The 27029-nt window shown below is 33.8% G+C and overlaps 1 long non-coding RNA gene and 4 other non-coding genes across 5 annotated transcripts; all 5 read right to left on the bottom strand.

The window, feature by feature from the left end:
• Trnam-cau (transfer RNA methionine (anticodon CAU)) lies at positions 1-87 on the bottom strand. The gene is given in 2 exon segments: positions 1-36; positions 51-87. It is a non-coding gene; the product is annotated as a tRNA-Met (tRNA).
• A 4219-nt stretch (positions 88-4306) lies between these two features.
• On the bottom strand, positions 4307-4379 carry Trnaa-agc (transfer RNA alanine (anticodon AGC)). Its single transcript has one exon. It is a non-coding gene; the product is annotated as a tRNA-Ala (tRNA).
• A 5076-nt stretch (positions 4380-9455) lies between these two features.
• On the bottom strand, positions 9456-9542 carry Trnam-cau (transfer RNA methionine (anticodon CAU)). The gene is given in 2 exon segments: positions 9456-9491; positions 9506-9542. It is a non-coding gene; the product is annotated as a tRNA-Met (tRNA).
• A 3467-nt stretch (positions 9543-13009) lies between these two features.
• On the bottom strand, positions 13010-13096 carry Trnam-cau (transfer RNA methionine (anticodon CAU)). Its single transcript is given in 2 exon segments — positions 13010-13045; positions 13060-13096. It is a non-coding gene; the product is annotated as a tRNA-Met (tRNA).
• An 8357-nt stretch (positions 13097-21453) lies between these two features.
• LOC130054586 (uncharacterized) lies at positions 21454-26111 on the bottom strand. Its single transcript, XR_008802901.1, has 2 exons — positions 24292-26111; positions 21454-23011 (listed from the first exon to the last, which is right to left on the bottom strand). It is a non-coding gene; the product is annotated as an uncharacterized LOC130054586 (long non-coding RNA).
• Between the last annotated feature and the right edge of the window lie 918 nt (positions 26112-27029).

The following is a 27029-nucleotide window of genomic DNA, read 5'->3' as shown; positions in this document are numbered from 1 at the left end:
TGCCCCGGGTGAGGATCGAACTCACGACCTTCAGATGGCTCTTTTGTGATTATGAGACTGACGCGCTACCTACTGCGCTACCGAGGCACTCATTACTATTTTAAGGATTTGGGGATTTTAATCAGTGTAGCTCAGATGTCAATTTTTCAAATTTGTTTTCTTATTTAATGACATCTTAATTTTGAAACTAATTTGGTATATTTATCTCATTTTTAAAATGAAATATTAGTATAAACACTTTTTAGATAGACGATGACGTATCGTTTGATATTTATCGTTATAGAACTTCTAAAGGACTTCGATGTGTTCAAGTTGATGTTTTACAACTCTTCTCTTTACATTAATTACAGGTAGTAAAGCCTGTTTTTATAATGTTAAATGCCAATCACATTTGAAAAACAAAACTACAAAACACTAGGACTTCGGCAATGAAGATAGCCATATCAAGGATCTTATATTGTCGTTATCTTTACCTTTTCATGCTAAGGAGAGAGAGAACAAAATACATGTATAGAGAGTATAGATTGCGCTAGAAAATGGGAAAAAATCTGAAAAGGTATTTTTGAAGTTGTAACAAAATTATGAAATTTAATAATCATCTCTGATGTATTTTAAGTGAATGAAAAGTGAAAATAACAAACAGTGATCAATCTTATAAGACCTGTTAAGAATACAAAATTAAGAGTAGGGCAAAGACAGAGCCCTGGACACACCAGAGGTGGGATCAGGTGCTTAGGAGGAGTAAGCATCCTGTGTTGACAGGCTACATACGCCGTGAGCCCTCTATCTTGATCAAGTAAACGGAGTTACATGTATCTGTAATCAAAATCAGTATATAAAGAACGTCTGAACAATCGATATAAAACAAGTCAGACAGCATTTGACCTAACGGAAGTAAGATCATTATAACGACCCTATATTTTATGAGATTTTGACTTCAAAGGAGACTGTTGAAAATCTTGTAACATCAACTTATTTCTCGGTAACTTTCCTCGATTTGAAATTTGATTATACGCAGAACAGTTGGAAGACATAAATACCATATACAGGTGATAGTGGAATATTGCTACATAAATGTGAGGCATTTAACGATCTACAGGCTGAAGTGATCTGGTTTATCATAAAACTTCGTGTTAATTTATTGTTAACATCTATGTTCAATAAAATACCTAAATATGAAGGAGATATGACTGACTCTGTGATGTGTTTTATTTCGAGTTCAATGGAATATATCAAATGGACTTATGAAAATGAGTATTATTAATAGATTAAACGTCTTTGATATATCTAAATGTCATGTTGAAGGCCACATGAAGAGCTTTTTTGCTTCTCATGTAAAAGCTTTTGAATAAATTTGGCATCCTAGGAATACAAAACAGGTCAGCTAATAAAGGAGCAAATTTTGTGCTCATGGAAATTACAACTGACTGTTCAAAGACCTGATCACCAAATACTACATATGTACGTAAATATTATCAATGAGGAACTTCATCATCTTTTTATGGTGACTCATTACACTAAAATTGTATTTAATGGCTCGTTTAAGCGGCGCGTATAAAGCAGGATTTCACCATTAAAAAGTAATACGTGGTCTAAGTTATTTTATATGATTTGTTTTGTGTGGGTTTTTTTTTTTTTTTTTGAGAATGGTGAAAAAGGTGTCTTATTTGCAAATAAGAGATTCTAGAGTCTAACATTCACTGTGATTTGATGCATGGTATGAATATCTAATAAAACATGCCTACAAGACATGGACATAGATGTATATTCGAATTTATGACAAAAATAAGATTGATGAAAATTTAAAACGTGATTTGTGAATATTTTTTAAGTCTACGGATAAAATCGTCAAAATCATGTTAGTTAGACGAAAGATATATCGACGAAATATATTTTAATAAGAAATTGAAAGGAATGAACAAATTCTAGATATATCCTTTGAATTGAAGAGGAGAAAAAAGTACCGATTCGAATCTAATTGATAGAAATTAATAACAAAAATTATACTGTTGTTAATTGTATTCACTTTTCATCAAGAAATTAGTTTATTTTAAAATTCATTTAATTTGCAAACCATTTTGTATCAAGAGAATGTAGTTTACTAACTACAGTGTTCTCTGACGAATTTTCTCTTTTATAATTCCGATCGGGCCTGCTTGAAATTGGAAAAATTGCAGTATTTCTGAATTTGGATTATTTCATTTCAATTTCTTTTTAAGATGCAAGGTGAAGATAACGAACAGTGATCAATCTGATAACTCCTAAGTATTTCTCTGGTATATCTTTTTTCTAATTGACATGCCTTTAAAGATTTTATCCGTAGATTAAAAACACACATTAACAAAGAACGTTTTCAATTTTCATAACTATCTTTTTATTTGATATTGGAGTGTCTGTGTCAGTCGTTTAGGCATGATGTATTAGGTATTCATACCATGCATCAAATAACAGCGAACTTTGGACTCTAGAATACCTTATTTGCAAAGAGAGTACATTTTTTATCATTCAGAGAAACATCACAAAATTCATTTATAATCATTTTGAAGTTATATCACTCTTTCGATGGTGACACGATACCTCCTATCAGGTGTTTCAACGAGCCATTGAATAACATTTTAGTGTATTGAGCTACCTTCATATCAGGAGAGAATAAGGGATGATTAAGGTAGATCTATACTCGGCCTTAAATGGACTCAACGATTAAAAAATTGCCTTTACAAAATAAATATACATTCCAGTAATAGATAGACATTGAAATATATATATGTTGACATGCTATTTTCATTGTTATTGCTTCTCAAAAGTAAGCACCCCATCAACATTAAGGAAAATGCACTCCTCCTTCTTTATTTTTCTTATTAATTATTATTTTCCCAAACAAATGGGCTGTAATAAGCAACATAGACTATATACCCTTTATTTAATGGTATGTAATCATTTATTCTAATAAATTGGAATAAATATTTTCACAATGTATAATTTATGAGCCCAAACATGTAGGAGATACTATTTGACGTCAATATTCGTCTTTTCCCTAATTTTGATGGACTAAACCTTGAAGAAATTGTTTTTGATTTACAGATTATTATCTTAGAATAAGTATTTGAGCAAGAAAATCATATGTTGACATATTATTTTAGAAGCTATCAGGTGTACAACAAGTACCATAAATCTTGAAAAATTATACATTATCATATTTTCGTAAGACATGTGAAGTTTGAACATATTTACAACCTTGAATAATAATTTGAACTATGCTAAACTATAACTATTATAAGATACATGTGGTTTACAATAAATTCTAGAGAGGCTTTGCACAATGTAAATGTAAAACAAAAGTAACAAACTGAATTTTGATGATTTTGCTTATATGATTAATGTATACGTCTAATGTGTGATATATCTTATATCCTGAGACAAAGTTTTATATCTATCTCTACAGGTCATGAAATCATTTACAGTACATGTACATAAATTGGATGAATGAACATGTACACGTACACCACTTACGCCGGTCTAAGTAGATGCAATCCCAATAAGGAACTAATAGATGCCGCCCCAATAATTTTGAAAAAGGAGAGAGGATGAGGAAAAAATGACAAATTCATGACGGTCGGTGAAATAAAACAAATTATTTGCAGCTGATCTTTGAAGCTTGTGTCAATATCAGTAACATTGTAGCAGCGAACACAACTACGATATCTCTGGTCACTGGAGCAGCAAAATGTGAACTTTTCTTTTTTACACAGCGTACCATGTATTTGTTGATGATAATTTGGAACCTATTCCAACCCGGATTCTCATCAATGAAATATTATCATGATGCTCGTGGAAATCTGAATTGGTCTGACATCTCCTCCCCCTTTCCCATCTGTCCCCCCCCCACACACACACACTTTCTGATGTTCCGCAATTCCATATGTTATATGTTGAACATTTGGATCATAGTAAAACTTTTACATACATAAATAGTCAGTGAACACTGAATACCTCACGGACATGTACAATGTAATTGACACACCCTCATCCACCAAAATGTTTGTTCTTCAACCGATTTTTTTCTAAAGCTATAATCATCTCTATCTTCCCCCCTTTAAAAAAAACACCACAAAATAAATATTTGACTGATAAGAAGATAAGAACACCCAGGAAGGAATTGATATCGGATATCCATATCTCGTATCACCATGTAAAAATCAAATGGATATCGTTAAAGTATCACATTTCGGAAAACGGAAGCATGGTTCCGCATTTACATTTGATTGTGACGTAGGCTGAGTATAGGTCTACTTTAACAGGAAAAAAGTGGAGAATCCGGGTATCGATCCCGGTACCTCTCACATGCTAAGCGAGCGCTCTACCACTTGAGCTAATTCCCCTTTTGTCTGAAATATACAAATTTCTTTAAAATGTCAATTAATCTTGTGGGTTGTTGCATATCAAAACCACTGCTGTTACTTGTAAATGTCAGTATTGTAAACGTTCCGAAAAAGCCTGCTAAGTAATTAATGAGGTCATATTTTGGAAACAATGTCATTTCATTTGAAAACGACACACATACGTATCTAAATCAACATAGTAGTGCATCCTTTGATTCTACAATTTTTGTTCAGACCAGATCTTCGAAAACAGGATAAAATCAAGAAAATTTATTAAGAAAAATTGACCACATTATAATGATATGCAAACTAAATGTTAAATAGCTAATAGATAGCATGGAATTACATTTCTATAAGCTAGTCATAATTAGAAAAGATTACTTTAAAAGCAGTGCAGTTTTCAATAGTACTAGCGACTCAAATTCAAGTTTCCAGATAAACACAAATGTGCATTATTCAGAGAGAATGTATGTTTAAAACATCCACGAAAAGCTGAGGTTACTACAAGTACAAAATATTTCCCCAATAATGAATTAAAGGAAAAAACTGTAGTGGTAGCCAGATTATGACAAAAATCATCAAAAGTTCTATTGTTTTTCGACATCTTTGATTTTGATAAAAAAAAAAAAAAAAATTTCAACAACATTCACAGAAGCAGTCATACGGTCATGTAGAGTATCACCACAGCTGGTTGACCTCGAAGAAAACTTCTACAACATTGTCCACTATCCCAGATGATCAATAGTCTAAGTTATGAAAGTTGTATCCTATACCTATATTGTCGAATAGATGAACACTTGAATCATAAATCCATTAGTACATAATTCACACCTCGAACAAAAGATTTTTTGCGTGTACCAAATACCTTGGTACATCCCAAGTCCAAGCTTCATGATTGGATGACTGTGTATTTGTATTTCTAAATATTAGACCAATGATTATCAATGATTGGTATAAATCAAGGAAGGGTGTCGCACTTTCTGCATACGGTGTGTCAGTTACCATACTTGGTATGAAGAATGGAATATCAAAACAAAATTTGGTCGGCTTGAGCGACCAACAGAAACAAGAGAACAGACATGCTCTATTAAAATCTATTAAAGATATACCTCTCTCTCTCTCTCTCTCTCTCTCTCTCTCTGTCTCTCTCTCTCTCTCTCTCTCTCTCTCTCTCTCTCTCTCTCTCTGAGGTATATGTTTTGCCCCATCACTAGCACTTCATGAAAATAATATAGGATGTGTACTCACCATCTTGTGTTCGGGCTTCGGTCATAAAGTAACACATCCAGCAATCTATCATTTGTACCAAATTTAAAAGACACGGGTAGATTTATATCACTCCATCAGAATCCCTGGTCCGGTTTTGTTGGTCTCCCAATTAGTCTGTTTTGAAGATCATTTTCAGAAATGATATCTAGCAAACGCTTCAAAGTATTATCTATCATACCCGAAAATGTCTAAAAAATACAATTTCAGTAAGTTTCTAGATTAAATTCATTTAAAAACACATGACAGACACTCTTGAAACATGGATGAAGATATATTGAATGTATACAAAAAAAAACTAACAAAACATGACAACTATTCACTGTGCACCCTTACCTGGCTGTTTAATACAGGTAAACTCCCCTTAAGGGCACAAATTATCAAACTTTCAACCTCAATCAATATAAATTTCCACCAGCTAAGATAAATGCTGATGATCTTGATTAAAGGATAAAAAATATGAAAGTGTTAAAACAAATTAAATAGACACCTCAAAGAGGCTTCATTTCTCGTGTGAAACATGTACTAAGTATGTTGTTAAATTTTTCTCCCACCACTCGATTGGGTTCCTCGTTTCGCCCGGCACCAAATCTCTTGGTACTCGAGAAAAACTTTCCAACATGGAGAATCAAACACGGGGCCTTGGACATTCAAAAAGTGAGACCAGATGCCTAGGAGGAGTAAGCATCTGCTATTGACCGGTCACACCCGCGGTAAGCTATCTAATTTCATCAGGATAACGGAGTAATCCGTATTCCAAATCAATATGTAAGACCTGTCTAAGAATTGGTATGAAACACGTCAGGCAGCATTCAAACCAGTGATAGGTAGTATTTGCTCATAAGATCTTGATATCAATCGCATAATTTGTGAGGTGCGGACTTTCAACGAGATTTTCGAAAGCCCTGTAACATCAATTTATTTGTCTGTAGCCTTCAGCGATTTAAAAAAAAAAATGAGCATACGTAGAACATACTCTCACGGCTCGAATCAATTTCGAGATAAACACCATATTCAGATGATAATGGAATATTGATACACAAATATCGGAAGTTGATGGAGAAGCTGACATTATCTTGTTTTTCATAATGGTGTATTGTTATTTTGCTGTTAACAGCGATATTCACTAAAATATTCAAATATGAAGCAGACATGGACGACTTTTGAGTTAATTCTGTCTCATATGAATACAGAAGCATGTCATATTTAGACCTATGTTTGGTGCTTAAGGCCATTGAGCAGTGATCATTCTTTAGCATGGAACACTTACTGTGGCACGGGACATCCGTATCTTAGGTCATCTCTAAGAAACTGTGAGATTCACTCCTGATGCCGAGCATTTGGCGATCGAGCTGTATTTACCTGCTTTAACAACTTAGGGCTGTCGCAACTGGGATTTGAACTCCGACCTTCCGCATGCGGAGCGAACGCTCTACCTCTAGGCCACCGCGGAAAAATCTGGAAGTAAACAGAAGGAAAATAGAAGACCTCCACAAGAACAACTTAGACCTTTTAATAAATAGAACAATTCACTTACAGGAGTCGAGATTAGATCAGTAGCCCTCCCTTAGGACCCTCATTTAGGAAAATTGAAGTCCTTTGTTGGATTCGTAACCCAACCGCCGCGTCAAACCCAAAACGTTTAACATATTTAGTAAGCACTCTTTCTGGAAGAACTCAGCATTGCAAAGGAAAGTTACGGGTCTTTCAGATGCGACCTTAAAAACCCTCCGTTTTAAGATATGTGTTGACTCAATAATGTTAGTACCTCAGTGGTATGGCTTTGAGCTCTATACATAAGTCAAATTATATGACAATTCACTGATAGCTGGAGAGTTGTCTATATCACAGACTGAATTCTTCTCAAATTGGACGTAAAACGAGATAGGATATACACAATGACACCTTTATAGGTTTAAAAATATAGAGTACATGCATACATGTTCCTTGCATTGTGCCCAGGTTGAGTTTTTGTCTAATAACAATCCTGGAATATTGTGATCGGACTATATTTGTGTTTCTTATGATTAATTATCTCCTCCTCCAAAAACACTCAAGTTTCGGTTAATCTCTATACACAGAAACTGTAAGAACAGACGTGTGTAAATGTATGTATTTAATATTGACTCTTTAGTACTATAGATCATTTACTCGTTTTATGCATTATTCTGAAAGCAATGGAGAGGCGAAAATTTCATGGTTACTCAGATCTGTATGCTTCACATTGCATGATTCCACCTCTGGTATATCTATGGGTCCGTGTTTGCTCAACTCTCTAGTTTGTATTGCATAAAGGAGTTAAGAGATTGATCACTGTTCGTTATCTTCGTCCTTCATGTACTAGATAGATATGTATATGATGAGAAAACTAAGCAATGTTTTACATGTGTAACAGGAAGGAAGTACATGCAACGGACTAGACCCGAATTTTCATCCTGGGCTCCCTGAATACCCAGTCAAGCGCTCTACCAACTAAGCTACATGGTAACCGGCGATCGAATCCTGATGACCTCTACATTCCTCCCTCCTTAAATTTTCTTCACCCTCGAAGACACAGAACTGAAATTCCCTTGGTCCTGGGAAGACTTTCACTGCAAATCCAGGGATGATAAGCGCCACCAAATGTAACAGGGACGAAATACGACGGACCAGACTTGGATTCGAACCCGGATCCCTTGAATATCAGGTGCTCTACCAACTGACGATCGAACCCGTCTAACTGCTACATTCCTCCCGACTTCATTTGCCTTCGCCCTCAATGACACACAACCCAGATTTCTTTTGCCCATGGCAGGACGTTCAACTGCAAGTCCAGGGTTGGTCAATGGCACCAAATGTAACCGGAAGGAAGAAAAGGAAGCGGACTAGACCAGGATTCGAACCCGGGGCCCTTGAATTTCCTAATCAGGTTTTCTATCAACTGAGGTAACTGCCCATTGGTGATCAAGCTCTACTGACCTCTAAATATGTTTTCGACTAGCTTTATATCTCCCGAATTTGGGGTTTGTTCCTGAAAAACAAACAAACGTGAGCTCGTAATAAACTATATCTCAAAAGATAATTATCAGAAAAAAGTCAATCATTGCAATCGATATCATATTGTGACACATTTTGGTTGTATTTGAAATGTAAATCCTTTTGTTTTTACTGTCGAAGCAGTTGTAATGGATTATTCATATTTCTCTTCATTCGAACTGTATTCATAAGATTTGTATAATGTAGTTTTCCCGCGTTTCGAAGAATAGCGGGAAAACGTTGTATGATAGGAACGTGTTCGAATGGCTATGCATAATAATACAAGACGTGGCCATAGGAAGACCTATATAAAGTGTCGATATCATGAGTAAGGTAATTCTAAGCCAGTCTCACGAAGTGCACGCAGCACAATTTTTTATTATTATATTTAATTATGAATAAGGTCATATATTCACCCTTAGACGTTACTTAATGCGCCTCTGGTGCATCAAAATTGGTACCGTATAAGTTTTACATTAGGACACAGGTTTCCATAGTTTTTTCAAATATTTTATCTATGGTTTTTCCTGGGCGGTTTTTAACGTCAATGATGGGGGGTTTCTTGACATTTTGTTATTTAATTCAGTACTTGCATAAAACTTGTTCAAATCAGTTACCATGTATGAAGTATATTTGTTGTTAAGTTCTTAAACGCGAGGTGCCCGACAAGCTTGCCCGGCTTACACCAAAGTTGTGTTTGGTTGTCTTGTACGCAAAAGGATTGAATTCACAGAAGTGTATATTATACTGTTCCTGCTGAGGTACTCCCCTTATTGCAGCAGTTTCAAAAACATTTGCCCCGGGTGAGGATCGAACTCACGACCTTCAGATGGCTCTTTTGTGATTATGAGACTGACGCGCTACCTACTGCGCTACCGAGGCACTTATTACTATTTTAAGGATGTGGGGATTTGAATCTGTGTAGCTCAGATGTCAATTTTTCAAATTTGTTTTCTTATTTAATGACATTTTAATTTTGAAACTAATTTGGTATATTTATCTCATTTTTAAAATAAAAAAAATAGTATAAACACTTTCCAGATAGACGATGATGCAACGTGTGAATGTTACCTTTATAGAACTTCTAAAGCACTTCGATGTGTTCAGGTTGATGTTTTACAACTCTTCTCTTTACATTCATTACAGGTAGTAAGGCCTGTTTTTATAATGTTAAATGCCAATCACACTTGAAAAACAAAACTAGAAAACACTAGGACTTCGGCAATGAAGATAGCCATATATAGGATTTGATATTGTCGTTATCTTTACCTTTTCATGGTAAGGAGAGAGAGAACAAAATACATGTATAGAGAGTATAGATTGCGCTAGAAAATGCGGGAAAAAACATCTGAAAAGGTATTCTTGAAGTTTTAACAAAATTATGAAATTTAATAATCATCTCTGATGTATTTTAACTGAATGAAAAGTGAAGATAACAAACAGTGATCAATCTTATAAGACCCGTTAAGAATACAAAATTAAGAGTAGGGCAAAGACAGAGCCCTGGACACACCAGAGGAAGAGCAGGTGTCTAGGAGGAGTAAGCATCCTGTGTTGACAGGCTACATACACTGTGAGCCCTCTATCTTGATCAAGTAAACAGAGTTACATGTATCTGTAATCAAAATCAGTATATAAAGAACGTCTGAACAATCGATATAAAACAAGTCAGACAGCATTTGACCTAACGGAAGTAAGATCATTATAACGACCCTATATTTTATGAAATTTTGACTTCAAAGTTGAAAACCTTGTAACATCAACTTATTTCTAGGTAACTTGCCTCGATTTGAAATTTGATTATACGCATAACAGTTGGAAGACATAAATACCATATACAGGTGATAGTGGAATATTGCTACATAAATGTGGGGCATTTAACGATCTACAGACTGAAGTGATCTGGTTTATCATAAAATTTCGTGTTAATTTATTGTTAACATCTATGTTCAATAAAATATCCAAATATGAAGGAGATATGACTGTCTCTGTGATGTGTTTTATTTCGAGTTCAATGGAATATATCAAATGGACCTATGAAAATGAGTATTATTAATAGATAAAACGTTTTTGATATATCTAAATGTCTTGTTGAAAGCCACAGGAAGAGCTTTTTTGCTTCTCATGTAAAAGCTTTTGAATAAATTTGGCATCCTAGGAATACAAAACAGGTCAGCTAATAAAGGAGCAAATTTTGTGCTCATGGAAATTACAACTGACTGTTCAAAAACCTGATCACCAAATACTACATATGTACGTAAATATTATCAATGAGGAACTTCATCATCTTTTTATGGTGACTCATTAAACTAAAATTGTATTTAATGGCTCGTTTAAGCGGCGCGTATAAAGCAGGATTTCACCATTAAAAAGTAATACATGGTGTAAGTTATTTTATATGATTTGTTTTGTGTGCATTTTTTTTTGGGGGGGGGAGAATGGTGAAAACGGTGTCTTATTTGCAAATAAGAGATTCTAGAGTCTAACATTCGCTGTGATTTGATGCATCGTATGAATATCTAATAAAACTTGCCTACAAGACATGGCTATAGATGTATATTCGAATTTATGAGAAAAATAAGATTGATGAAAATTCAAAACGTGATTTCTGAATATTTTTTAAGTCTACGGATAAAATCGTCAAAATCATGTTAGTTAGACGAAAGATATATCAAAGAAATATATTTTAAAAAGAAATTGAAAGGAAATGACCAAATTCTAGATATATCGTTTGAATTGAAAAGGAGAAAAAGGTATACCGATTCGAATCTAATTGATGGAAATTAAAAACAAAAATGATACTGTTGTTAATTGTATTCACTTTTCATCAAGAAATTAGTTTCTTTTAAAATTCATTTAATTTGCAGACCATTTTACATCAAGAGAATGTAGTTTACTAACTATAGTGTTCTCTGACGAATTTTCTCTTTTATAATTCCGATCGGGCCTGCTTGAAATTGGAAAAATTGCAGTATTTCTGAATTTGGATTACATGGATTTCATTTCAATTTCTTTTTAAGATGTAAGGTGAAGATAACGAACAGTGATCAATTTCATAACTCCTATCTATTTCTCTGGTATATCTTTTTTCTAATTGACAGTTCTTTAAAGATTTTATCCGTAGATTAAAAAACACATTAACAAAGAACGTTTTCAATTTTCATAATTATCTTTTTATTTGATATTAGAGTGTCTGTGTGAGTCGTTTAGGCATGATATATTACGTATTCATACCATGCATCAAATAACAGCGAACTTTGGACTCTAGAATATCTTATTTGCAAATGAAATACATTTTTTATCATTCAGGGAAATATCACAAAATTCATTTAAAATCATTTTGAACTTATATCACTCTTTCGATGGTGACACGATACTTCCTATCAGGTGTTTCAACGAGCCATTGAATAACATTTTAGTGTATTGACCTACCGTCATATGAGGAGAGAATAAGGGATGATTAACAGGAAAAAAATGTCACTTAATCTTGTGGGTTGTTGCATATCAAAACCACTGCTGTTACTTGTAAATGTCAGTATTGTAAACGTTCCAAAAAAGCCTGCTAAGTAATTAATGAGGTCATATTTTGGAAACAATGTCATTTCATTTCAAAACGACATACATACGTATCTAAATCAACATAGTAGTGCATCCTTTGATTCGACGGTTTTTGTTCAGACCAGATCTTCGAAAACAGGATAAAATCAAGAAAAGTTATTAAGAAAAATTGACCACATTATAATTATATGCAAACTAAATGTAAAATAGCATTCTATAAGCTGGTCATAATTACAAAAGATTACATTAAAAGCAGTGCAGTTTTCAATAGTACTAGCTACTCAAATTCAAGTTTCAAGATAAATATAAATGTGCATAACTCAAAGAGAATGTATGTTTAAAACATCCACGAAAAGTTGAGGTTACTACAAGTACAAAATATTTCCCCAATAATAAATTAAAGGAAGAAACTGTAGTGGTAGCCAGATTATGACAAACATCATCAATAGAATAATACGACTGCTATGATATAGAATTTTAAAAAGAACGAGTTGGATTTTAAACGAGACATGGGATGCATTGATTAAGTATTCACACACAGGAATGATGGGGGGTTTCTTGCCATTTTGTTATTTAATTCAGTACTTGCATAAAACTTGTTCAAATCAGTTACCATGTATGTAGTATATTTGTAGTAAAGTTCTTAAACGCCGGCTGCCCGACAAGCTTGCCCGGCTTACACCAAAGTTGTGTTTGGTTGTCTTGTACGCAAAAGGATTGAATTCGCAGAAGTGTTTATTTTACTGTTCCTGCTGATGTACTCCCCTTATTGCAGCAATTTCAAAAACATTTGCCCCGGGTGAGGATCGAACTCACGACCTTCAGATGGCTCTTTTGTGATTATGAGACTGACGCGCTACCTACTGCGCTACCGAGGCACTTATTACTATTTAAAGGATGTGGGGATTTGAATCTGTGTAGCTCAGATGTCAATTTTTCAAATTTGTTTTCTTATTTAATGACATCTTAATTTTGAAACTAATTTGGTATATTTATCTCATTTTTAAAATAAAAAAATAGTATAAACACTTTCCAGATAGACGATGACGTAGCGTGTGAATGTTACCTTTATAGAACTTCTAAAGCACTTCGATGTGTTCAGATTGATGTTTTACAACTCTTCTCTTTACATTCATTACAGGTAGTAAGGCCTGTTTTTATAATGTTAAATGCCAATCACATTTGAAAAACAAAACTAGAAAGCACTAGGACTTCGGCGATGAAGATAGCCATATAAAGGATCTTATATTGTCGTTATCTTTACCTTTTCATGCTAAGGAGAGAGAGAACAAAATACAAGTATAGAGAGTATAGATTGCGCTAGAAAATGTGAAAAAATCTGAAAAGGTATTCTTGAAGTTTTACCAAAATTATGAAATTTAATAATCATCTCTGATGTATTTTAAGTGAATGAAAAGTGAAAATAACAAACAGTGATCAATCTTATAAGACCTGTTAAGAATACAAAATTAAGAGTAGGGCAAAGACAGAGCCCTGGACACACCAGAGGTGGGATCAGGTGCTTAGGAGGAGTAAGCATCCTGTGTTGACAGGCTACATACGCCGTGAGCCCTCTATCTTGATCAAGTAAACGGAGTTACATGTATCTGTAATCAAAATCAGTATATAAAGAACGTCTGAACAATCGATATAAAACAAGTCAGACAGCATTTGACATAAGAGAAGTAAGATCATAATAACGACCCTATATTTTATGAAATTTTGACTTCAAAGGTCTTGTAACATCAACTTATTTCTCGGTAACTTTCCTCGATTTGAAATTTGATTATACGCAGAACAGTTGGAAGACATAAATACCATATACAGGTGATAGTGGAATATTGCTACATAAAATGAAGTGATATGGTTTATCATAAAATTTCGTGTTAATTTATTGTTAACATCTATTTTCAATAAAATATCTAAATAAGAAGGAGATATGACTGACTCTGTGATGTGTTTTATTTCGAGTTCAATGGAATATATCAAATGGACCTATGAAAATGAGTATTATTAATAGATAAAACGTCTTTGATATATCTAAATGTCGTGTTGAAGGCCACATGAAGAGCTTTTTTGCTTCTCATTTAAAAGCTTTTGAATAAATTTGACATCCTGGGAATACAAAACAGGTCAGCTAATAAAGGAGCAAATTTTGTACCCATGGAAATTACAACTGACTGTTCAAAGACCTGATCACCAAATACTACATATGTACGTAAATATTATCAATGAGGAACTTCATCATCTTTTTATGGTGACTCATTACACTAAAATTGTATTTAATGGCTCGTTTAAGCGGCGCGTATAAAGCAGGATTTCACCATTAAAAAGTAATACGTGGTCTAAGTTATTTTATATGATTTGTTTTGTGTGGGTTTTTTTTTTTTTTTTTTGAGAATGGTGAAAAAGGTGTCTTATTTGCAAATAAGAGATTCTAGAGTCTAACATTCACTGTGATTTGATGCATGGTATGAATATCTAATAAAACATGCCTACAAGACATGGACATAGATGTATATTTGAATTTATGACAAAAATAAGATTGATGAAAATTCAAAACGTGATTTTTGAATATTTTTTAAGTCTACGGATAAAATCGTCAAAATCATGTTAGTTAGACGAAAGATATATCGAAGAAATATATTTTCATTAGAAATTGAAAGGAATTACCAAATTCTAGATATATCCTTTGAATTGAAGAAGAGAAAAAAGTACCGATTCGAATCTAATTGTAATGATAGAAATTATTAACAAAAATTATACTGTTGTTAATTGTATTCACTTTTCATCAAGAAATTAGTTTCTTTTAAAATTCATTTAATTTGCAGACCATTTTACATCAAGAAAATGTAGTTTACTAACTATAGTGTTCTCTGACGAATTTTCTCTTTTATAATTCCGATCGGGCCTGCTTGAAATTGGAAAAATTGCAGTATTTCTGAATTTGGATTACATGGATTTCATTTCAATTTCTTTTTAAGATGTAAGGTGAAGATAACGAACAGTGATCAATTTCATAACTCCTATCTATTTCTCTGGTATATCTTTTTTCTAATTGACAGTTCTTTAAAGATTTTATCCGTAGATTAAAAAAACACATTAACAAAGAACGTTTTCAATTGTCAAAACTATCTTTTTATTTGATATTAGAGTATCTGTGCCAGTCGTTTAGGCATGATGTATTAGGTATTCATACCATGCATCAAATAACAGCGAACTTTGGTCTCTAGAATATCTTATTTGCGAAGGGAATACATTTTTTATCATTCAGGGAAATATCACAAAATTCACATAAAATCATTTTGAACTTATATCACTCTTTCGATGGTGACACAATACTTCCTATCAGGTGTTTCAACGAGCCATTGAATAACATTTTAGTGTACTGAGCTACCGTCATATGAGGAGAGAATAAGGGATGATTAACAGGAAAAAAGTGGAGAATCCGGGTATCAATCCCGGTACCTCTCACATGCTAAGCGAGCGCTCTACCACTTGAGCTAATTCCCCTTTTGTTTGAAATTTACAAATTTGTTTAAAATGTCACTTAATCTTGTGGGTTGTTGCATATCAAAACCACTGCTGTTACTTGTAAATGTCAGTATTGTAAACGTTCCGAAAAAGCCTGCTAAGTAATTAATTTTGGAAACAATGTCATTTCATTTCAAAACGCATACATACGTATCTAAATCAACATAGTAGTGTATCCTTTGATTCGACGATTTTTGTTCAGACCAGATCTTCGAAAACAGGATAAAATCAAGAAAATTTATTACGAAAAATTGACCACATTATAATTATATGCAAACTAAATGTAAAATAGCTATTCTATAAGCTGGTCATAATTACAAAAGATTACTTTAAAAGCAGTGCAGTTTTCAATAGTACTAGCTACTCAAATTCAAGTTTCGAGATAAATACAAATGTGCATAACTCAAAGAGAATGTATGTTTAAAACATCCACGAAAAGTTGAGGTTACTACAAGTACAAAATATTTCCCCAAAAATAAATTAAAGGAAGAAACTGTAGTGGTAGCCAGATTATGACAAAAATCATCAAAAGAATAATACGAATGCTATGATATAGAATTTTAAAAAGAACGAGTTGTATTTTAAACCTGACATGGGATGCATTGATTAAATATTCACACACAGGAATATCATCGAACAGTGTTCAGAATGAAAAAAATGATAATGTTTTCCGATTTCTTTGATTTAGAAAAAACCCAAAAAACTTTGAACAACATTCAGAGAAGCAGTCATATATAGTATCACCACAGCTGTTTGACCTCGAAGAAAACTTCTACAACATTTCAAACTCAAAAATGTATGGAGATCTGTCCAATATCCCAGATGATCAATAGTCTAGGTTTTGAAAGTTGTTATTTGCTATTATTAGGTGTAAGCCAGGCAAGCTTGCCGGGTAGCCGGCGTTTAATAACTTTTACAACAAACATACTAAATACATGGTAACTGACATGAACAAGTTTTATGCAAGTACTGAATCAAATAACAAAATGTCAAGAAACACCCCATCATTGACGTTAAAAACCACCCAGGAAAAACTGTGTTTTACATAACCATACTTGGACGAATCTGACGCCCATCTACCATGTTTCTTCCAGCAACGCTCATTTACATTGGAATTTGCGTCAGCTGTCGCCCTCTTGAACGCAAAGAATGTAAACCAATATTAATGTTTCTCATAACAGATTTAAACTTAGACAAGATAAATGCTGATGATCTTGATTAAAGGATAAAAAATATGAAAGTGTTAACATAAATTAAATAGACACCTCAAAGAGGTTTCATTTGTCGTGTGAAACATGTACTAAGTATGTTGTTAAACTTTTCTCTCACCACTCGACATGGTCCCTCGTTTCGCTCGGCACCAAATCTCTTGGTATTCGAGAAAAGCTTTCCAACATGGAGAATCAAACACGGGGCCTTGGATATTCAAGAAGTGAGACCAGATGCCTAGGAGGAGTAAGCATCTCCTATTGACCGGTCACACCCGGGGTAAGCTATCTACTTTCATCAGGATAACGGAGTAATCCGTATTCCAAAATCAATATATAAGACCTGTCTAACAATTGGTATGAAACACGTCAGGCAGCATTCAAACCAGTGATAGGTAGTATTTGCTCATAAGATCTTGACATCAATCCCATAATTTGTGAGATGCGGACTTTCAACGAGATCTTCGAAAGCCCTGTAACATTAATATATTTGTCGGTAGCCTTCCGCGATTTAAAAAAAAATCATCATACGTAGAACATACTCTCACGGCTCGAATCAATTTCGAGATAAACACTATATCCAGATGATAATGGAATATTGATACACAAATACCAGAAGTTGATGTTCGAGAAGCTGACGTTATCTTGTTTTTCATAATGGTGTGTTGTTATTTTGCTGTTAACAGCGATATTCACTAAAATATTCAAATATGAAGCAGACATGGACGACTTTTGAGTTAATTCTGTTTCATACGAATACAAAAGCATGTCATATTTAGGGCTATGCTTGGCGCTTAATGCCATTGAGCAGTGATCATTCTTTAGCGTGGAACACTTACTGTGACACGGGACATTCTTATCTAAGGTCATCTCTAAGGAACCGTGAGATTCACTCCTGATGCCGAGCGTTTGGCGATCGAGCTGTATTTACCTGATTTAACAACTTAGGGCTGTCGCAACTGGGATTCGAACTCCGACCTTCCGCATGCGGAGCGAACGCTCTACCTCTATGCCACCGCGGCGAAATCTGGAAGTAAACAGGAGAAGGAAAATAGAAGACCTCCACAAGAACAACTTAAACCTTCTAATAAATAGAACAATTCACTTACAGGAGTCGAGATTAGAGCAGTAGCCCTCCCTTAGGACCCTCATTTAGGAAAATTGAAGTCCTTTGTTGGATTCGTGATCCTACCGCCGCGTCAAATTCAAAACATTTAACATATTCAGTAAGCACTCTTTCTGGAAGAACTCAGCATTGCAAATGAAAGTTACCGGTCTTTCAGATGCGACCTTAAAAACGGAGGGACCGTTTTAAGATATGTGTTGGCTTGATAATGTTACCTCACTTGTATGGCTTTGAGCGATATACATAAGTCAAATTATATGACAATTCACTGATTGCTGGAGAGTTGTCTATATCACAGACTGAATTCCTCTCAAGTTGGACGTAAAACGTGATAGGATATACACAATGACACCTTTATAGGTTTTAAAATATAGAGTATACATGTTCCATGCATTGTGCCCAGGTTGAGTTTTTGTCTAATAACAATCTTGGAATATTGTGATCTGGCTATATTTGTATTTCTTATAATGCACAGTCAGAAGGAATCCAGAAGTCAGTTTGAATTAACCCCAGTTTAATGATTTTATCAAGACTTAAAAGGTTTTTTTTCAACTTTTGTCAGTGCACAGCAATGCTTTACAGTAGCATTAGGAAGCAAAACAAAATGAACTTTCATTATCTGATCATTGAGCAGAAGACACAAAGTGAAATCTTACAAACATGTACTTTTAAAAGTACAGTGTTTCCTACTATGTAGGACTGATCTATCTTATTTATGTAATTATGATTCAATTTCAATGAGAAATTTACTGTCATTTTTCGTAAGCAATACTAGGAATATTGACAATCTTAGGTATGAATTTTAGCTGATCTTTTCTAGGAAAGCTATGATATATAGAAAAAACATTTACCCTATTTATACATGTGCCTACTGTAACCTTAACCTTTGGCATGGACGACCTTTAAAAAAACTAATTTTATTTCTTCTAAAATAATATGTTCCCTTTGATCAAGATGCAATCGGTAATAAGAAAGTTACGATTATCTTTTTTTAAAATAATAATTTTGCAGAGGAAATACAGACTTGATTCTTTGAATGCATCTGTAATTTTTTTTTTTTTTTTTTTTTTTTTTTTTTTTTGTTTGGTTGGGGTTGTTTTTTTTTTGTTCGTTGGTTTGTTATTTTATTTTTGTTACTTAATTTAAATTTTGAAGAAAAAAAACATAATAAAATATGGTGAAAAATTGGTATCATTTAAGATGGCATGGGAAGTTTGTAGTCAGCTGAAAATTGTTACAAGGCTGTGTTATATATTTGACAAAAGAAATTCGGATTAAGTTCTTTTAAAATTTGTAAATTTGTATGATAATTTTAGGTCAATATTTACTTTTTAAAAAGTGGATGTAAAGCTGTAAAATTGAAGTCTAATATTCAATGCTAAAAGAAAACACAGCAAATATGCACCACTATCTTTATGTTTCCTGCACTCCGTGTTAAATCTAATAGTTAAAAGAATGCATCTTTAAAACTGATTTTGTTGAAAGGGTTGCTATGGCAACTTTTTTTTTTCAATTGATATGTTGATACCTGCAATTCTGAATTAAATTTTATTTTGACGTTCAATTTGAATATTCTAACTGGCTGGTTTATCAATTCAATGTTAGACATAATTATATTGTTTTTTCAAGAGTTTTGTTGCCATAGCAACCGTTTTATCAGATATATTTTGATCTCTTTATGTCAATTTTACTGTTGAAAAATTAGTAATCAATCATTTTGATAAGATAGTGTTGTGATTATGTGCATAATAAAATTCTATTCAAACTTTAATAAAGAAGGACATTTGAAAATTTGAATTTTATGCATTTTTTGTATAGAATTTTCGTATATGATTTGCCCACTGATTTTATTCCATAATATGCAATACTGGGGTTAGTTCTATGCACCTATAATATTCATAGAATGTGCTACACGGGCAGATGAAAACAAGCGGTATTCTCGCGAGATTATACTTACTTGGGTGAAACGTCACCAATAGATAATATATTTCCGGAATAATTGTTGGCGTATAATACGCCATATTCAAATTCGAAAAATTAATCTTAATAAAATATTTTCTAATAGATATAGAATACCTTACATATCCAATTACATGACAAATTTGGCTAGGTACATTTGGAATGAAATTACACGGTATTTTTGGTAGGCTTCATATCAGAGACATATATTATTTTAGGGCTAATATTGACTATAAATCAAAATTATTTTTTTTTCAATACAATATGCAAGAAAGTTGCCAGAAATTTTACTGAACTTCCATTTTTGTTGCACATAAGAATCTTAAGAGCATCAGACAGACAGATGGCGTGGGTTTTTTTTTTCTGAAGGGGGGGGGGTAGCAGAGGATAACTCGCGGTCGTCTAAAATTCTTGACTATCAAACGAAAATAAAAAGGGGTCCAAAAAATCCATAACAGATGTTCTCTATTCCAAACTTCAACACCATACATGTAAAGAAGGGGGCGGATTCATCCTACCATGCAATGTAAGGGGGGGGGGTGTCAGCCAGTATATCATAATTCGCAAGGGATGATAATTTACTATGCTTGTGAATATAATGGAAAATTCAACTTTATCAAAGTTAAAAGTATCCCGTCTCTGATTTAAAGCGCATGAGAGTAAAGGATATCAAATTGGAATGGGACGGTGGTAAAACGGATTTCTTTTAGATCCAGTGGTACGGTATGTATTAATATCTCACCAGAGCTCATAGAATGTAGAACTGACTTCATAATGACTTATGAAGATGATCGGTGGGGAAATAACATATTCTGGTGATATTACTGGTTATACAGGTATATATTTTGTAGACAGTGGAGGGGTGGTGGTGTGTACACAACATCTGTACACGTACACTACCCACTTCACGTGTCTGTGCATTATGCAAGCACTAGTGTTTGCAAACCTTTATAAGACACATGAAAGACTGCATTGAAGATAATGGCAAGGATGTCACTTAGGATCAACAAGCTCCACTTTTAATTTGGTGTCTGTGCATCAAATAAAGTATTTCTCATCTCCCACAAAATCTTTAAAGAAGAACACTATAACAAGAAATGGGAGATGTCTCTCATTATTCCATGGAAATAATTGTCATTAACACTATATTCTTTTAGCCCCTTAACTGGCCCTGTGAAATGCAGAACCACATGACCTCTACCCTTGCCCTTGGTGACTAGGTATACAGACTGTTGAATAGCAGTTGACCTTTGCTGTTCACTACAACAACCTTTTTCAAGACCACCAATTCTTTTAACACAACTTCCAAGAAATGCAATAAAATGGGAAAGTCTAACAGATTGAAACACACAAGAGTCAATGTACTATAATCATGATTTTATGCTTGTTTATAAGGAACTCCTTGAAAGAAATTAAAAATATTTTTAATATTTATGATCAAGATTCCTTATAGCCAATATTCTTTCAAGCTTAACAAGGTTATTATGATGTGCATTGAAAATAGTTATTCTTAAAGGGGCATTAGCTGCCATTTTGATACCAAAAAATTAATTAAATGGCTCCATATCATACATGTATATTTCAGTGATAACACCAGTATTTAATTATTTCAAACACCTTTTAACCCCAAAACAGGCACATTAATGTGTATGAATATCACATGAATTTTGGTAATTAAATGATTATTGTCTTGCAAGACAATAATTCGTCCTTATGTATTTCTATACACTAAAAGTGACAATCTATTGTCGTTTTATTAGGTTTCTCATGTTTTTGTACAAAATAAATATTATTATTAGGCATTAATATATATTCTTATTGAGAGATTTTGAATAAAAAGGTTGCCATCACTTTCACAGCTAATGCCCCTTTGACAAACTACATAGCATATCATAATTAACTTGCTGTTAATGAATATGTAACTCTTAAATTAGGTTAAGAGAATTTGATACCAAAGTGCAGAATATTATATTGTAAAATGTACAAAGGTGCAGCCTTGAAATTTATTAAACATAACAATATGATTTCACAAAGTGTATTAATCAGTAATGGACAGTATCACTTATACCCTTCATAAACGTATTTTAACATAATGCATTTAGTACTACTGTGTGCTGGATTATTTTTCAACCCCATGTAAATAATGAATTACATTCAAGGGCAACAACTCTTCTAGACACATATTCTGTTCTGAACACAATCTCTTCCATAGTCATAAGATATACATCATCATTTAAACTAATGTGTTAACATGTGCATACCATAGGAAAAGATTTCACACACATACATCATAACCTATTATCCAATGTGGAGATGTACATGGACTCCAAAGTTTAGATATTGTATGTCTAAAAATATGTTCATTTGAAATATTAATAAGTACAAATGTACAATGTCAGCTACAATATGAGTTGAGGATTTTTTTCAAGTTTTTCATAGCAAAATCATGATGGTATGTAAATCTATCCAAATACATAAGGGTCTTAGTACAGTTTCCAGCACATCCATTCATATTCCTGGTCATCCTATCTCCAACAATCTAGACATTACTTAGTTCTCTCCATGCCAAAAACACATAGGACCGAGACTCTCTCCAATCCACTCTGTTCTATTGCTACCATCTTGATCTCATTCAAGTTTCTCCATTCTGCAATCTTTCTTTCTGCTTCTACTGTTCCTCTCCAGGTTGTTTTCGGTCTCTTAAATGCCCTCTTCCCTTCTGGTGTCCAACCCAACGCCATCTCACTGTCATTGTCACCTCCCCTCCATAGCACGTGTCCTATATAGTTCCATCACCGTCTCCTCAGCTCATTGTTTATTGCATTGATGTCAGTCCTGGCTGCCACTTCCTGTTTTCCATAATTTTCTGCTACTTTATCCCCAGTATCCTCTGCAAGCATCTGATATGGTAAGCATCTATTGACTTTTCACCTATTCACCTTCCAAGACATGGACATGCAAAATTTCTGAAAAAATAAATGCAAATATACCCTATGATAAATTTTAAATACATGCGTCTTAAACAGTACAAGAGGCCAAAGAGCCACATCGCTCAACGGAGTCACCTTGGCCCTGTCATTGTACAGCTGTTGTGATTTTAAAAAGATTTCAGTCTTTATTCCTATGAAAAATGTTGATCCCATATTGTGGACCCAGCCTACATGAGCCCCAAAGGATCACAACATTACTGAAAATGAATTCACATTACACAGAAATGCCCCAACACCGCCTCAACACCAATATGATCGACAAGATCTTGCTGTTCTGGATAAGACCAAGGTCACAAGGTTAATCATGGTACATGCATGATACAAAAGATCTTGACATAAGAAATCTATATACAAAATATGAAAGCTCTGTCTTAAATAGTTGAGATATTGAATAGGTAAGATTTTTATCAAAAGTAGGTCAAACTTCCAGGTCAAAGTCACAAGATCGAACACTGTTGCATCACATGAAAGAACTTTTCGTAAAAAATGTATATACAAAATATAAAAGCCCTAGCTTAAATAGTTCAAGAAATATTTTTAAAAAAGATTTTTCCTATATACTTGTATGTAAAACCTTTATCCCCTATTGTGGCCCACCCTACCCTCGGGGCCATGATTTTAACAAAATTGAATCTGCACTATGTCAGAGAGCTGTCATGTAAATTTGAACTTTTCTAGCCCAGTGGTTCTTATGGAGATTTTTAAATGCCACCCCCCCCCCCCACCCCCCCCCCCCACCCCCCGGCCTATTTTTACATTTTTGCAAGTAAGTAAGTAAGTAATTTTTATTTAAAGTCGGAACTATATACAGGTAACAATAAACATGAGCTAAGAGCTCTTTAACCGACTATATAGCATTAAAAAAACACAAAGCACTAATGATATATAATTGCATGCATAGACATAAAAACAGAAATTTGAAATAAAACAGGACGCATACATGTATACAGACATCACAAGTCATGCATATATATACACAGGGACTAGCTATATTAAGATTATCGCCCTTTGAAGGGGGCATAGTCTTTCATTTCAACAAACTTGAATCCCCTTAACCCATGGATGATCTATGCCAAGTTTGATTGAATTTGGCCCAGTGGTTCTGGAGAAGATGAAAATGTGAAAAGTTTACAGACAGATGGCAGATACAAAGTGATTAAAATAGCTTACTTGAGCTTTCAGCTCAGGTGAGCTAACAATATATCTTTTAAGATGTTTCAGCATATATATATCTTTTATTAATAATAACTTCTTACCCTGTCCCTTTTCTTTTCAGTGGAATGAAATCTGGGTTGTAAGATGGTAGATACATTTTTATCCATTCTTCAGCTTTCTGGAAATGTCATTTTGGAGTTTCAGACAGGCTTTGTTTCCTGAAATAAACTTTAATTTAAAATTTTTTTTTTTAGAATTTCTGACTTAATTTTGAACTACATGTATTTGGAATAAGTAAATACTTGTAATGTTCAAGGGACATTATATGGAACGAGCACGCAGGATTTTAATATCATTTATATGTACTTATTGAATCTAATCTGGGTAAATCTACAGTTCACGCTTGCCTTTTATTAATTATATTGCATCAAAATTATTTGCCTGCATCATTAAAATTGCATGTGATGCACGTTATACTTATAAATTACACCTTCTTTGAAAAGTAACAGTCAAATGTCATAGTAAAAAAAAGATAATATGGTAGATCCATGAAAGTAGGTTCAAAGTAGCTATAATCATCTCCATTATGATAGGATAAACTTCCTGAAGCTGGAATATTACAAAATTTTACTTATTAGATTTAGAGTTTGATACAATCTTTTTAATAGATAAAAAAACACCCTAGACATTTGTTCCTTACATTTATATTTCCTAGTACCTTAATTTGCTAATTAATACATGCAAAGGTAGCAGTATGTTTACTACATTCTTTGGTTGTGTGGCACTAGCATCTATTGTTTTCAAGATAAAAGATCTCCAACACCAGGGACTGAATCTTCAATTTATGCCATAAAGTAGTACATGTAGTTAGGAGAAACAAGTAATGTATAAATTCACTTAATTAAAGAAAAAGTAATTAGTTAGTATGATCTATCTCTGAATACCATAGAGGCATAGCAGGGTTGGACGGTTAAAACCGCCCCCGGTTTTAACCAGTGGTTTTAACTGTCCTGGTCAATACTCCCCAAGTGGTCAATAATGGTCAATTGTGATTTAAACTGTCCATTTTCCTATTTTTGTACATTTCTTGCAAAGATAAAGATAAATTAAGTCTTTTCATTATATGGATCAATTGTTGATTAATATTTTTCATTAGATAATCAAATGTAATTTCATAAGTTTAATATATTTGGTTTGCTAAAGCTGACCGAAATATCTTCAGTACCTACCAGAGGGTCACAGTTCTATAACATAGCTTGATTATTGGAGACAGACCTCTTAATACATGTACCTGGACAGATTACGAATAAAAGGTAGCTGGACATTACCTGAGCCCAGGAAGCAGAGTGGACAGGTGTTAATAAGCATAGGCTGGGACCAGAGATGACCAGTGTACCTGTTATTGTTATGAAAACATCACTAACCCACTCTCAAATGTTTATTCAACAGTTAAAATGAAGATTGATGAAACAATACTTATACTAAGGTAGTTCTTGTTAAATTAAGGAATTTGAACAGAAACTTTTACATCTCCCCAATATTCAACAGTCATTTGTACATTATTTATGTAATATGACTTATAAGTATATTATATATACCAAACAATTTTCAATCGACCAGTATTAACCAGTTTCAACCAGTATTGACCACCGGCCTCATATCGACCACTTTTTTGCCAACCCTGCCCCGGGCATAGACATATAACAGATATGTTATCCGTTATATGTCTATGTGAATACATACTGCAACTTTGCATTCTGAACAATTAAACATACACATTATATAATTATACAAGTCCATATTGCTCTTTTTCCAGCCAATTGTGCATTTACTAGTTCTGGTATACATGTTATAACTGATGAATTTGATTACATCCCTCGGGCCCCCCATTTTCATCTTAACACTTTAGCTCCCCTCTACCCCCCCCCCCCCCCCCCCCCCCCCCCCCCCCCCCAAAAATCAATGTCTACTTTCCGATTATTTGTTGGGGGTTGGACGAAAATACAATGATCATTTCGATGTAATGGAATTGTGAAACCAGTAGGATAATTTGGTTCAGACAGTGAGTTTTGCATTTCATTCATGCATAGAATAGCCCTACTTACCTGATCTCGCCTCTGATATGTCCAGGGATCTATGTTTGCCCTACTTTCAGTTTTCTATTCTTCATGGGATTTATGCGATTAATCGTTGTACATTATTTTCACTGGTCTACATAACGGTAAGAAATAAATAAAGAAGTTTTTCCTTCAACGTATCCGCTTCGTTTGTTTATTGCCGCCATTGCGCACTAGCATTCCGGATAAATACTAACTACCGGATACGTCTCTTTCATTTCGCTCATATCCGCGCGAGACCATGGGTTGTTTTCATCTGCCCGTGTAGCACATTCATATTCATATTGCTGTAAGGTGCTGGCTTTTCCTGTGAATAGGTGGTGAACATAGCAATTTTCATCAATTTTTGTGCACTTGACAATGAGCCGTTCAGATGTGTTTCCATGACAACGTTAGCTAATTCGTTGTTAACGATTATACTCAAACTTATGTGAATTTTGAGCTATTGATATGTTAATTTACCTATACTGATTTCAAAGATAGAGAAGAGTTGCTGCTAATTTAGTTATTGGGCTTGTAAAAATGTAAGTTTTTACAATTATAGCTATGAATTAGAGTACCCCCATGGTCAAAATCCACTACCATGGTTTCCATGGCAACCATGCATCACAATAATAAAATATGTTTGATTTGTCATTTTGTAGGGCACTTTCTTTAATCTGTAAGTTTTATCAAAATCTGAGACCATGTATGCCGGACCCCTTCAGAATTTTTTTGGTTGT

Source organism: Ostrea edulis, chromosome 5 (genome assembly GCF_947568905.1).
Source record: "Ostrea edulis chromosome 5, xbOstEdul1.1, whole genome shotgun sequence".
In the NCBI taxonomy this organism is placed as follows: domain Eukaryota; kingdom Metazoa; phylum Mollusca; class Bivalvia; order Ostreida; family Ostreidae; genus Ostrea; species Ostrea edulis.
This window is presented reverse-complemented; position numbering and strand designations above follow the sequence as displayed.